The 12,137-nt window shown below is 48.9% G+C and overlaps 1 pseudogene; it reads right to left on the reverse strand.

Annotated features, from left to right (window-relative positions):
* Positions 1–7,701: 7,701 nt before the first annotated feature.
* On the reverse strand, positions 7,702–9,739 carry LOC144174952 (very long chain fatty acid elongase AAEL008004 pseudogene; annotated as a pseudogene).
* Between the last annotated feature and the right edge of the window lie 2,398 nt (positions 9,740–12,137).

Raw genomic sequence — 12,137 nt, forward strand, 5'->3', positions numbered from 1 at the left:
TCCTTCAATGCTTGAAGGACTCTGGTATCGCGTAGCGGAAGAGTTGCGCGCCTGATAGCCACATGCCGCGGGTTTCAGTTCGACAGGAAAGCCCGCTTTCAGTGATGCGCACAGGACTCCGTATTCAGTAAGTTCTGCTCAAGTGAGCATTGGCTGTTGCGGAGGCGCCGGCACCGGCGGCCGCTCAGCTGATAAGCAGCCGACTATGGTGCGACGGCTTTTGCCCGCGCCTCTCCTCACCACTCCTCCTCGCCGCTGCCGCTGGCGCGGCGGCCGGCGTCAGCTCCTACAAGCGGAACGTGTGGCTTTCCCGCACGACCTGGAACTCAAGATGGCGGATGGACGTGCAACTCTGCTCCCCTAGAGGAGCTATATACAGGAACTCTATGCGTATCGGCGCCCAAGTTTGTCAAGCCCGCAGACCGGATGAAGATGAGAGCGATGGTAGCGTACCCCAGATTTGGCGCCGTATATGCTCTCAGCGCGTATGTCGTAAGCATGCCGAAATCATGCGCAGCCGCTGAAGGAAGAACACTGGCCGTTGTGGCGATGGGGGACACTATGGGATGATAAGGCTACACCCGCTGCAAGTTATATAGTGATAACATTTCTAGTGTAGCACCGAGCATGGACCTATGAACGCAGCTAAACAACGATGGACACATGTTTTATGCCTTCTAATTAGGCGTAATTAACTCAGTTCTATTTGCGTGTAATTGTGGGCATAAGGGTGATAAATGTCGAATGTGATACTTCGCCAGGCATTACAACGAAATAATGAAACCACCTCCTAGAAGAGCCTGCCATCCAGAAACTTCTGCAACCGGACCTTGACTTTAACCCGGTGAAGGCTCGCTTTTATTATCGTAGAAGAGAAGCTGCACCCCATTGTCATCAAAATTACTTATATGATGCCAATTAAAGGAGGGAACTGGCTCCCAGCCACATCTATCTTACATGCACGTCAGATGCGGCGTGTTTTGCCGTGGCATCATCAAAGGTAATAATACAGTTTCATGAAAGCTGCGCACGCTACTTGCGACAGTGTTACCGTGACGCATGAAAATGAAACTAACCGAACTTTAAGAAAAAAAATATTAACCCTAATCAAAGTAAGGCCGAAGCTTCTATTCCATACCATAAAAAGCAGGAGGAGCTTGTCGCCAAGCGTCAGGGGGAAAGGGCTGCTCGAGTTTGTGCGATCGTTTCCACTGAGTGCTTCTGCCGTGTAGGGGGGCTTGATCAGAATGTCCGCCCGGCATCTGGACCTCGTTCACGTCATTTGAAAGCGAAAGCTCTTAAAGGGACCGACGGCGTTCTGTAAAAAAACTGATGCCTTTCTCCACAGACCGGTTGGTCGACCGAAAAGCTCTGATAAGATCTCTGGACACACGGCGCGTGCGTGAAACCGGGCTTCCATTATGTAAAAACGGTTACTTGAAAATCGCGAAAAGGAACTGTTCTAGGCAAGAAAGTACGCGCTTCGATCATGAAGGAGGGATGCAGTAGTATACCTTTATCTCATAAACCACGTGTCGGCGTACATATAGATCGTTTGTAGATGCGTTATAACTTAGTGAGCGAAAAATCGTCGCATCGCTTCGTTCTTGGTTTGCGATTTGGGTCTTTGGAGGTTTGACGATCGATTGCGCGCACTTTTCTTTGACTGGATGAAGCTTTCGCGCTTCTCTAAACTTCAGTTAGGATGGGATGGTAAAGTTTTTAATCAAGCCTTCGCGCATAAATGTCATCACGAGGGTACGGTTGGCTTTGTGTGTCGGGTCCGAGTAGTACTCATGGACGTTGATCATGATGGCGTTCAGGTCAACTTATTGTGTAGAGCGGACACGGTATTGGGGCTAGCGGGGGTGTGCTCTGCCGCACCGTGTTTATCCTTTTCATGAATTAGTGTAGCCAGACCTATCTGTGGCACCCTTTTTGATAGCGAATCTACTTATGGCTTTGTGGAATAATCGTAGGCCCCTGGGTATGTCGTTGAGTATAGCAGGGCCTGTCTAATCACGGATGTTATTCCTTAGTTACCCTATGCACTGTTTTTTTTACTTGAAGCACTCCATCACGTTGTACTTGAAGTGCAGTAGTGGCCAAAACTTCTGGGCTTGACGGTATGGTGCACAGACCATACGATATGCTATTACACTCCGTGTTGGCCTTACTGCTTACTGCACCAAGTTCTCCCACCGATCTCTGAATAACGTGCGGGAATGCATACATTATCGGAAAACTTTCCTTCAATATTGATGTGCATCGGCTTTTCCAGACAACGCTTGTTGCATGGACAAACTCAATAGAAATTACATTGAAGGCAGGGCCCGCTGTAGCGGGCCGGCGTAGCTTACTAATGTTGCACGGCGGCCATGGCCGACGGGCCACGGCCGCGGAGAAAGAAGACTCAAACACAGTGCTGCGTTCGAGCCTGGGAGCCAACTGCGTTCTTTTCTTCACCAATCAGACAGCACAATAGTCTGCAGAGGAGGATGGTGGTGTTGCGGATGCTGCTACAAATGGTATCTTTAGCGACGCTGCTAGATCATCTATGTTTGAACAATATCCTCAAAGTGTGGCTCTCGGAGGAAACCCACACAGTTAGGCTAAAGTGAACGAAATTACTGCCGTAAAAGCTCGCTAATTGGAACTCGGCTAATTCGAACGTACAGTTAATTCGAACTGACGCCCTGGTCCCGGCACAACACTGTATACTAAAATGGGGAAAAACTCCGGATAATTCGAACGCGTCGGTATCCAGAACGGTTACTTCGACCTGGGTTCCCATCGTTTCTATCTCTCCACGCAGAAGAAGACGGCCCAGACTGACTCCAATGTGGTGCAAATCCATACCAAACCAATTTTGCAAGAGATGAAAAACAATGAATCAGATAAACAACAGCGTAGCACGCGTGCTACGGTGCTGCGACAGCTTATTTCGCTTCCGCATTACTGGCTGATCAATAGCTGTTCGAGCTCCATGAATACTATTTACGAAATCACCGGCCACAAATGTGTAGTAGCGCCTAGTTCGCGATAACGAGGCCAGGGGTGGCTTATTTGTGTTCGGCCCGCGCAGTGGGGCGCGATGTCCATTCATTGTAGCGCCCACCCGCTATTTCTAACTCCGCTTAATTCGAACAATTTTAAGGTCCACTTCAAGTTCGAATTAATGAGCTTTTACTGTACCGTGTTTGTACAGTCAAACCCGTTTATAGCGAACTGCAATATGCACCGCGATTAGTTCGATATATCCAATAGTTTGATATAGCCAAACCCGCCTATAACGAGCTCATTGTTATGAGTTCGCAATCCGCGGGAGTCCACCTTCCTGCCCAACTCCGCCATTCCCGCATGCAGAAACGAACACAGTAAAGTAGACGTTACCATAGCCAAAATATTCCATTTATTGCAAGTTTAAAAGCTAATTTCAACATAACTGCCTACTTTGCAAAAAAAAAGCGTTGATTTTTGTTTTCACTTTCGTTTTGTAGGCTTACAACTAGCATAGCGTTCTCTACACGAAACATTGTTTGCACCAGTTCGAGTCCGCGTCCTCGCAAATCGAAGAAGCATTGGCGGAGCACACCGAATGCCGAAAGCGCTTCATTATAAGCGTCGGACGGCTTTCACTCGCGACATCATTGACGCTGGTGAGCTCTTCCCACAGCTCACCGATGCTGCTGTTTTGGTACGGACTCGCTGACTGGTCGGGTTTCATCGTGAGTCCCGCGCGTCGGAAGCAGTTATGGAAAATGTGGGGCGTCACGTCGCACCGTGCGCGGGGCAATGTCTCAGTCGCGGCTCTTGCTCCGTGGTCACGGCCAATCCACATTTCAATCGCCGCTCTGAGAACATGCATATCGGCGGCCATTCTAGGTGCGCAGAGTTTGATATATCGGATGTGAACTTCGTTAAAGGAATATGTTTTCCATGTATTTATGAAACTGAAATATTTTTGTTCGATATATAGCATAATTCGCTCTATCCGGGTTCGTTATAGCCGGGTTTGACTGTAATATTATGTAAGGATATACCCTGAGTACCAACTTGGCGATATACCTTGGTGAAAAGAAGTAGTTCTTTTGTGTAACTAGTCGTCCCAATGTTTTAAGCATGGAGTTACGCCCGGTGACTTCACATCTTTAGAACCTCCTTGAACTATCTTCGTTTTTTTATTCCGCGCCAACTAAGGTCACCTTGAAGACTAACTGTGAATCGAAACTACGCAGAAAACTCAAGCCCTTTTAAGAAATTGGTCATGAAAGGGGTGCGATATCTCAAAAAACTTGACATGACTGCAAAATTCCTCCTGGGCTACTGCGCAGAATGTTGTTTGGTGAATAGTGTTAGTGTGGCGTAAACAAACGGCGAGAAATTTTCAGTATCTTGTTTAGATGACCTTAAAGACGTTTATTGATTAAAATTAGTACTTCATATGACTGCGTATACAGCCCAGCTAGAGGACGACCAACCGCCGGACATAGGCCAAATATTTAAATAATATACACCCGGTTTCTGAAACCTCAAACCACCAGAAAGACACTAATTCCCTCGTAATCGCAAACGTAACTTACGAAAACCCCGCTCGCGAAAAAGATAGGCGGCTACTTTATTACCCGCCCGTGAGCACTGAATGTTGGTTTACAAGCTTTCTTAGTCTGTTATCCACCACATTTTCGTTAGCGGTGCACTTGCTTTAGGAGCCCAGCCGAGTGAAAGGCAAAACACCATTGCTGCCTGCCGAGAAGGAAAAAAGAACTTTTCGGTGCACTTAAATCAGCTTACGTGGTTTGAATTCACAAGCATTAATGCTCCTGCCGACATTGCACGCGTCCTGGCGTAAATAAGCAGTAGACCGCATTTAGCCGGCCCAGAAACGCCCGGTAAACCCGACGTCCAAGCCCCTTCCATCCTGAAACACCGCTCCAAACTGACGTCTCCGCCTGGCGCGCGCCAGTTACGCGATCCGCCAGATCTCTTACGAGCACAGTTCAGACTTCGCTGGGTCGCCCGGCGCGCTATTGAGCCACCAGTCGCGGGATCTCCTCGAACAACCAAGGACTTACTCTTACTTTTTGGGTTTTATTTCTCATCTTTCCGTCCTTCGTTCGAAAGCCTTGTTCCCCGCGCCAATGTGGACTTGCGCTCGTGGAATTTCGCAGACATCCATTGCTCACATCGCCACATTTTTCGCTCTTGGGGAAAATCATACAGTTTCATACAAATATATAGTAGAGGAAAATCTGTCGCTGCAGTCGCGGGCCGCCGTGAGCGGCTCCATTGCCGCTACCGACGTTCCTCGCCTATATACTTGGCTTAGCTAGCCATATGGCTTCGTTTTTGTCTCGAAGCCAAAATCAACAAAAAAGGGTAACATTTTTTTCTTGTTCATCGTACCTGATGCTTCTACATAATCACTGACAAATTATTCTTTTTGAAGGTTACATTTTATAAAAACAAAACAAATTTGATGAGCCTTCTGCAGTAATACTTTTGCTTTTTTTGCAGCCAGAGCCAACTTTTCAGCCTATTGATGAGCCATGTCAAGGAAAAGTGGAACGTGACTGTCCGGTACATGCCAGAACGCTCGCCGAAGCGCGGCTACCCTAGACAGTGGCGCCAGATTTCCCTCTAGTATATATAAGTTTGAAACTCTAAGGGGCAAATAAGGCTTGCGCCTTAACAAGCGCGCGCATGATATGGGAGAGCTACGGATTGCTCTCATGTGGAGCAGGGCAATCATATTGAATGTGTTCCGAGAGAAAGGACGAAACTGCGCAATCGCTAAGTCCGCGGACTACTCATACCAGGAAGAGGACAAGGAATTCGGCAGTCAGCGACTGGAGCCACGCTCCTCAGACAGGCTAGGGGCGGTCCACAAGCTGGCAGGCGGGCCAAGAAAAAGTTTTCTGCCGCTTGGAGGTTCAATTCACGTCCCCAGGTTCTGAACACTTTGGTGTCGAAACCGGAGAAGTAAAGCTAAAGCGGAAGAAAACTGTCGGTTCTTAACACCGATATGGTTTCAGGGTCAGCGGCATAAACAGGACTTTGCTTTGGGGAAACCCCGGGACCACATAAAAAATGGGGAAAATATTAACAATAAAAAATTGTCAAATAATATTGATAATAAACCAACAAAATTAGTAAATAGTAACGAACAACGCAAAAACAAACAAACCCAAAAACAAAACATGGCTCCCGGTTGAGCCAGCCTTGAAAATCATCCCCCGTCCCAAAAAATACGAGGGGGGAAGGGCGCGGCCCTCTCCACCCCCCCCCCCCCCCCCCCTGAGTACGGCAGTGTGCAGGGTGTAGCAGTGTTCGATGCTTGGGTGACGAGACCAAAAAATTGTACAGGGTGTACTACCTCATGGAGGCGACAAGCGAAAACGCCCGTGTGTACTAGATTTTGGCGCACGGTAAAGATCCCCAGGTGGTCAAAATTAATCTGGCGCCCTCCCTACGGCGCGCCTCATCGCCTGCGGTGCGTCGGCGCGTTAAACCCTACAATCAATCAGGGTGTACTACCGAAAGCTCAGCCGAAACCGGCTCTTACTTAGACGCTCTAGAAGACAAACCCCAATGAAAATGCAGCGGCAGCGCACCGTGATTACTTTCTGCCAGAAGAACCCGGGAAAGGAAAGTAAACCCTGGTCAGGTTTCCTTCTTGCCTTCCTTGTTTCGTGTCAAAAGAGTACACTCGCAAAGCTGAAATTTTCCGTAAGCAAGCTACGTCTCCCCTTCACCCCCCCCCCTCCCCCCAAAGAAAAAAATCAGTTCAAGAAGCAAACCCTATCGATTCTACTGAGGTCTGGAAGAGCCAAGGTTTGCAGATTAAGTGCACACATTTTGATATAGCACAAGTAGTTGGGCAGGACCACGTCCTAAAGGAGGTTTATTTCTGATGAGCTGAAAGCAAAACCACTTCTGTTATGCCTGGCGAACGCGGAAGGTTGGAGTTTGTCGGAAACTGCCGAAATGCACCGACTCAGTACGAGAGCCCGCTGTGAGCGCGCAAAATGAACGCGGCAATCCCTTGTTTCAGCCAAACATACCGACTCCTAAAAGCATGCAGTTGTACTTAAGCTCGGGTATTTATACTATTTTAATTGTAATTTTTGTAGCTTGTAGAAAGCTCAAAAAGAAAAGATGTTATCTCACTCAAAGAATAATGTTGTATTTGCTTAGGATACCTATCCAGTTTGTGGTTGACCTCAATGCTATTTAAGGTTACATATTTTATTCCGTCGTGGCGTACTGCTATTCGTACAATACAAACATACAAAAACTACTTTTATATCGCCAATTTATCTTCGTGTACATGATTAGAAGGGGGTGAATATTCAGCAGCTTGTAGTTTTTGCAGACTTTTGTCCTCTCTGATGAATCGAGTGATTTTTAAGCTTCAACGTGTCTGAGCGTGGAGTCACGTAGCCTTCTCGCACTCTTGTGGCCCGGCCGCATGTTTTGGTTGTGTTCTCTTGCTGTATACCATCCCTGTAAAAGCCACGGACGTATCATGGTATGACCCAAGAGGAAAAACTGAAACTAGGTCATACCGCCAAGAAACGGCGGTGACCTAACTGGTAGGCTCTAAAAAGAACGCGTCCTTCTGCGATCCTCCTGAGTCGTGGTTACAAATGCAACACAAGACAAATCAGGCACTTCTAGCATTTCACACAAGACAAATCAGGCAGTTCAAGCATTTATTTTTCTTCGTTTTTTTTCGCATCAAGGCGGAATGGGCTCCCGGCACCGCGCAGCAGTGTGGTAGCCGTGCACACAAATACGCATCACACACTCGAGACAACAAACAATGGTTTGGACTTAAACAAGAAAATGGGGCGTGCGGTTAGGCATCACCATACGACAAGTCTTGGGCTTCATTTGACACAAATAACTTGAAGGCAAACTTCTAAGCGTGCTTTCATGGCAATTCAGTTGGAAATCACATCGACACACTGCATCGTGAACACCCTATCAGCTGCCGTTACATGCTCCCCTCGATGGCTCTCCGCACATAAGTCTCCACCAAAACAAGAGGGGCGCACAGCTGTAGACACCCTAATGCTATTTAATGTAAGCCGCGCTAGAGATAGATCACCCCAGAAAAAATACAAAGTATTGATGCCAGTTCACACTGATGCGAGATTTCTGACATTTTCTGATGGGATCAAGCAGTCAGTGACTACGGGACGCAAAATTTCCCTCTTCCCCTAGAGAACCTTATTCGTTTTCGATTCTGGATGTTCTAACGCTCCCGGAGCTTTGCAGACCGTCTGGAAGCCCTTGGCAGACTTGTGGATGTACACCTTGAAGTAGAATTCGAAGAAGAGATAGAGAAAGAGCACTCCCTGCGGTATGGCCAGGTACACGTACAGCTTCGGGTATCCGCAATCGTAGAAGAGCGGTATGACGCCGTGGAACATGGCCACGATGAACTGCGTGATCTGCAGCTGGGTCAAGTAGCGCTTCCACCACAGGTATTTCTGCACGTGCGGTCCGATAGAGGAGAGGAAGTAGTAGGTGTACATGACGACGTGCACAAACGTGTTTAGGCAGATGATGAACGAGACGTGGCCGTCGGTGCCGATGCGGTGCCAGAACCAGCAGTCGAGGACAACGAGGGAGTGGTGGACCACGTGCAGAGTGGACACCTGGTTAAACTTCTTGCGCAGCACGAAGAAGATGGTGTCCAGGAAGTCAGCCATTCGCAGGAGACGCATCCACCAGTACACGTTCAGCAGTTCTATCGCTTTCGGAGCGGTGGAGAAGTCGAGCCCCTGGCAGAAGAGGCTGTAGCCACCGCCGATGTACGTGAGGCTTAGGATCTTGATCAGGAACGCCGCGCTGCCGACTACCATGACGGCGTTGTAGAGCAGAATTGCGTTCCGCAGGTTGTACGGTTCGCGGCCCTTCATGTGCCGCGGTCCCCAGAATTTGACGAAGTACAAGTACAGGCCGACACTCCAGAGCATGATCGAAGGGTACTTCACCATCACCCAATCTTTGGTACGTGGGTCTTGAGGCAGGTGGAGATAGACGGAAAGAAAGTCGGCGTGCAAAGAGTCCGTTGCGTTGCTCATCTTTAGGCCGTTTGCCACTTGAGGAACGTCCGATGTGATGAGGGAAAGTGTGCGCAGAATTAGATGTTCCAGGTAATCCTTTTGACTCGCGCTCTATATCACTTCTGGCGGTCACGCTCACTGTTCAGTGAGTAAAAACTTCGTCGACACGACTGCACCGCCGCGTGGTCTGCAACCAATCAAAAAGCGGCTGCGGAAAATTAATGTTCCCTGGAGGGGACAATATGCGAACGGAGAGGAAACTATCGTTCGCTCAAGGACAGGTGAGGCGTACCCGATTTACGGTCGTCTTTCCCTTTCTCTCCAGTTCAGTCGCTTTCGCAGGCTAGCTGGGTTACGTCCAGGCGAGAGCGGCGTGGGAAAACAAGCTTACATAGCGTCGTCGGCGCAGCCGATTGGAACAACTGTTTCTTCTTGAAAAGATCTTCCGTCGACGAGGCCTTTGATGCGTACGGCTCACCTGGCGACGGCGAAACGATCGGACTCCGAAGTAGGCGCTGAACTTGAGCTACGGCCGCAAGAAACGTCGGGGCAGCCGCGGTAACTACAGTGTACTGCGGGCCAGGAGAGCACTGGAGCGAACTCGGCAATGCGTGTTCGGAGGGCCACAGGAACGTCCCAGAGGAGCGGTGAAGCTTCAGAGGTGCAACGGTTCCCGGATGGCACGACTGGCCCCCTCTCGTATCCTCCTTGCCTACACACCTTGCCTCCCTTCCCACTTCGTCTTTTCGTTTTTGCCATTGACCGTGACCTCGGCGTGCGCCGCTTCCACCGGTTGGGGGAGCAGCGCCCTCGTAACGTAAGCGCCCTCCTCTCCCTCGCCCACGAAGAGGTAAGGGCGGTTGTCCTACCGGCAGGCTGCTCCATATCTGCAGCGCCCCCCGCCCTAACCTACATTCGCGTCATCTGCATCTTTTTACTGCTTTTTTCTCCCCGTCTTTGTGTCAGCGTTCATTCTGTTTCGGGGCATCCGCCCTATACCGCGGCTTCCGCTACAATGCAAGGCAGCTTTGTTTCACCGCTGCCTTCGTGCATATGTCGATCTTCATGCGCTTAGTTCGCACGACGTCGTCGCCCAAAATAGACATCACCCTATGATGACTACAAGTCTTTCACCGCGAAAAAACCGGCCTGCGTAAACACCTCTCGCCAGTGCGGCCTAGAGCGACCACGAATCTACCTTGCGTAAATAAAATGGCGAACAGAAATAACTGACTTTGTTCACGTCTTGTCGACGTAAACGGCAAATTGGCTGTATAGATAGCGTTAGCCATCAAGCACCGATCGTTCAGCCCTGGACACGCCACTCCCCCTAATTCAACGTCATACGTTTAGCCAAAGTCATAGCTTCCGTCCTGGGTTCACTGCGTGTACTTCGTGATGTACTGAATGCGATTTATTTAATGAAAGAACACCAAATGACGTTATGAACTTATAACAATTAGCGTCGCGAGTCCCTTTCTAGCAGACCTGAATGATTTTTATGGCTTGGATAAGCTTCAGCGTAAACTTCTTCCACAGCCTATATGAGTTCTACACGTTACGTCGTATTAGCTAGACCTGACCGTAGTTTATAATCAAATCAACACGTTGGACGGTGTATGGGCAGTAAAGGTTCCGCGGAAAATGACCCTTCTCTACGTCGGGTCCTAGTAACTACTGTCACAAAGGAATGATAACTGAATACGAAAACCCTTGGGCAAACTCCAAGCCAAACGTGTATCCAATCTCAAAACTACGAAAACTTCTGTTCTCCAATAATCCATTCATGCTGAGGTCATTTTTATAGGTTGCGTATCACAAATATGTCCATTTTAGCTTCAGAAAATTATTGCCAGTCTTTGACTAAATAGTCAGACAGTAGAGTTGAGATAACGTTTAAAAATTCACACTGTTTCCCTGACGAACTATCGCAATTTCCTTCACGCTTCCGTTTGTGTAGAGGCAGTCGTCAAACGGTGTCTGTCGATAACGTTACGCTTGAAGAAGAAAATGTACTACACCGAACTACGCCAACTTCTGGCGCTACTTCGGGTAAAGCGACCGCTATCTCACCGCCAATTTCGAGGCTTTTGTAACGATTGTGTTGCCTAAAGGGAATGATACGTTGCTTCACCCCAGATTCTTCGGCAACCTATGCAATACTTTCTAGACATACAGTGGCTTCATAAGGATACGTCTCCTACCTTATACAGACAATTTTTGTTGCAAGTTGAAAAAAAAAGACAGCTCGGAGAACTTTTTCTCAACATATCTCCGAAATGCGAGCCCTGACTAATGAGCGATTCGCTCCGGCATATCGTAGCACGTCGGCCATTTTAATGTCGCAAAGCATTTCAAGGGCGAAGACGTCCATACCAGAGGAAGTATGACAAACGGGGCCCCCCGGAGGCCCGGACAGGCCTAGCCGCCGAAAGCCGTGCGTCGCGAAACTAGGTCAGACCCATCACGTGCTTCGTCTAAGCGAGAGAGAGGGAGAGAACAAATGATTGCCGGAGGTTAGCAAAGCCAGCGTCCTATCATTTTCCGGCTGCCCCCTGGTGGAGTACCAAACTCCCGGAGCCGCCAGAATCATGCGGTCAACACGTCAAAGAAGGAAGCATGTGTGCACGCGGCGCCTTCAAGCACTGCAATAAATAAAGGAGAAAAAAAAAACCCCGAAACATCAGCTCGGCGGCGCGCGCAAATGAACGGTTTTGGCCATTACTATCGCTTCTACTGACCGGGCGCAGAAGAAAACTTCGCTATCACGCAATCGTTAGTCAGATGCGTGGTGCCTGGCGTTTCTGTGGGAAAAACGTTCGAAGAGCGAGTCTAAGGAAACATTTGTCATCGTCACGGCAAGTTCCTCGTCGCCGTCATCGTCATTCTCGCCGTTGACGTTCACGTTAGAAACACCTCATGCGCACGCCATAGAGTTTCGTACTAATATATACTAGAGGTAAATCTGGCGCCCCTGTCTAGGGTAGCCGCGCTTCAGCGAGCGTTCCGTCATGTACCCGGCAGGTACGTTCCACTTGTCCTTGGCATGGCTCATGAACA

The sequence above is a fragment of the Haemaphysalis longicornis genome, unplaced genomic scaffold, assembly GCF_048455015.1.
Source record: "Haemaphysalis longicornis isolate Haplotype H1 unplaced genomic scaffold, Haemaphysalis longicornis Haplotype H1 scaffold_3, whole genome shotgun sequence".
NCBI lineage: Eukaryota > Metazoa > Arthropoda > Arachnida > Ixodida > Ixodidae > Haemaphysalis > Haemaphysalis longicornis.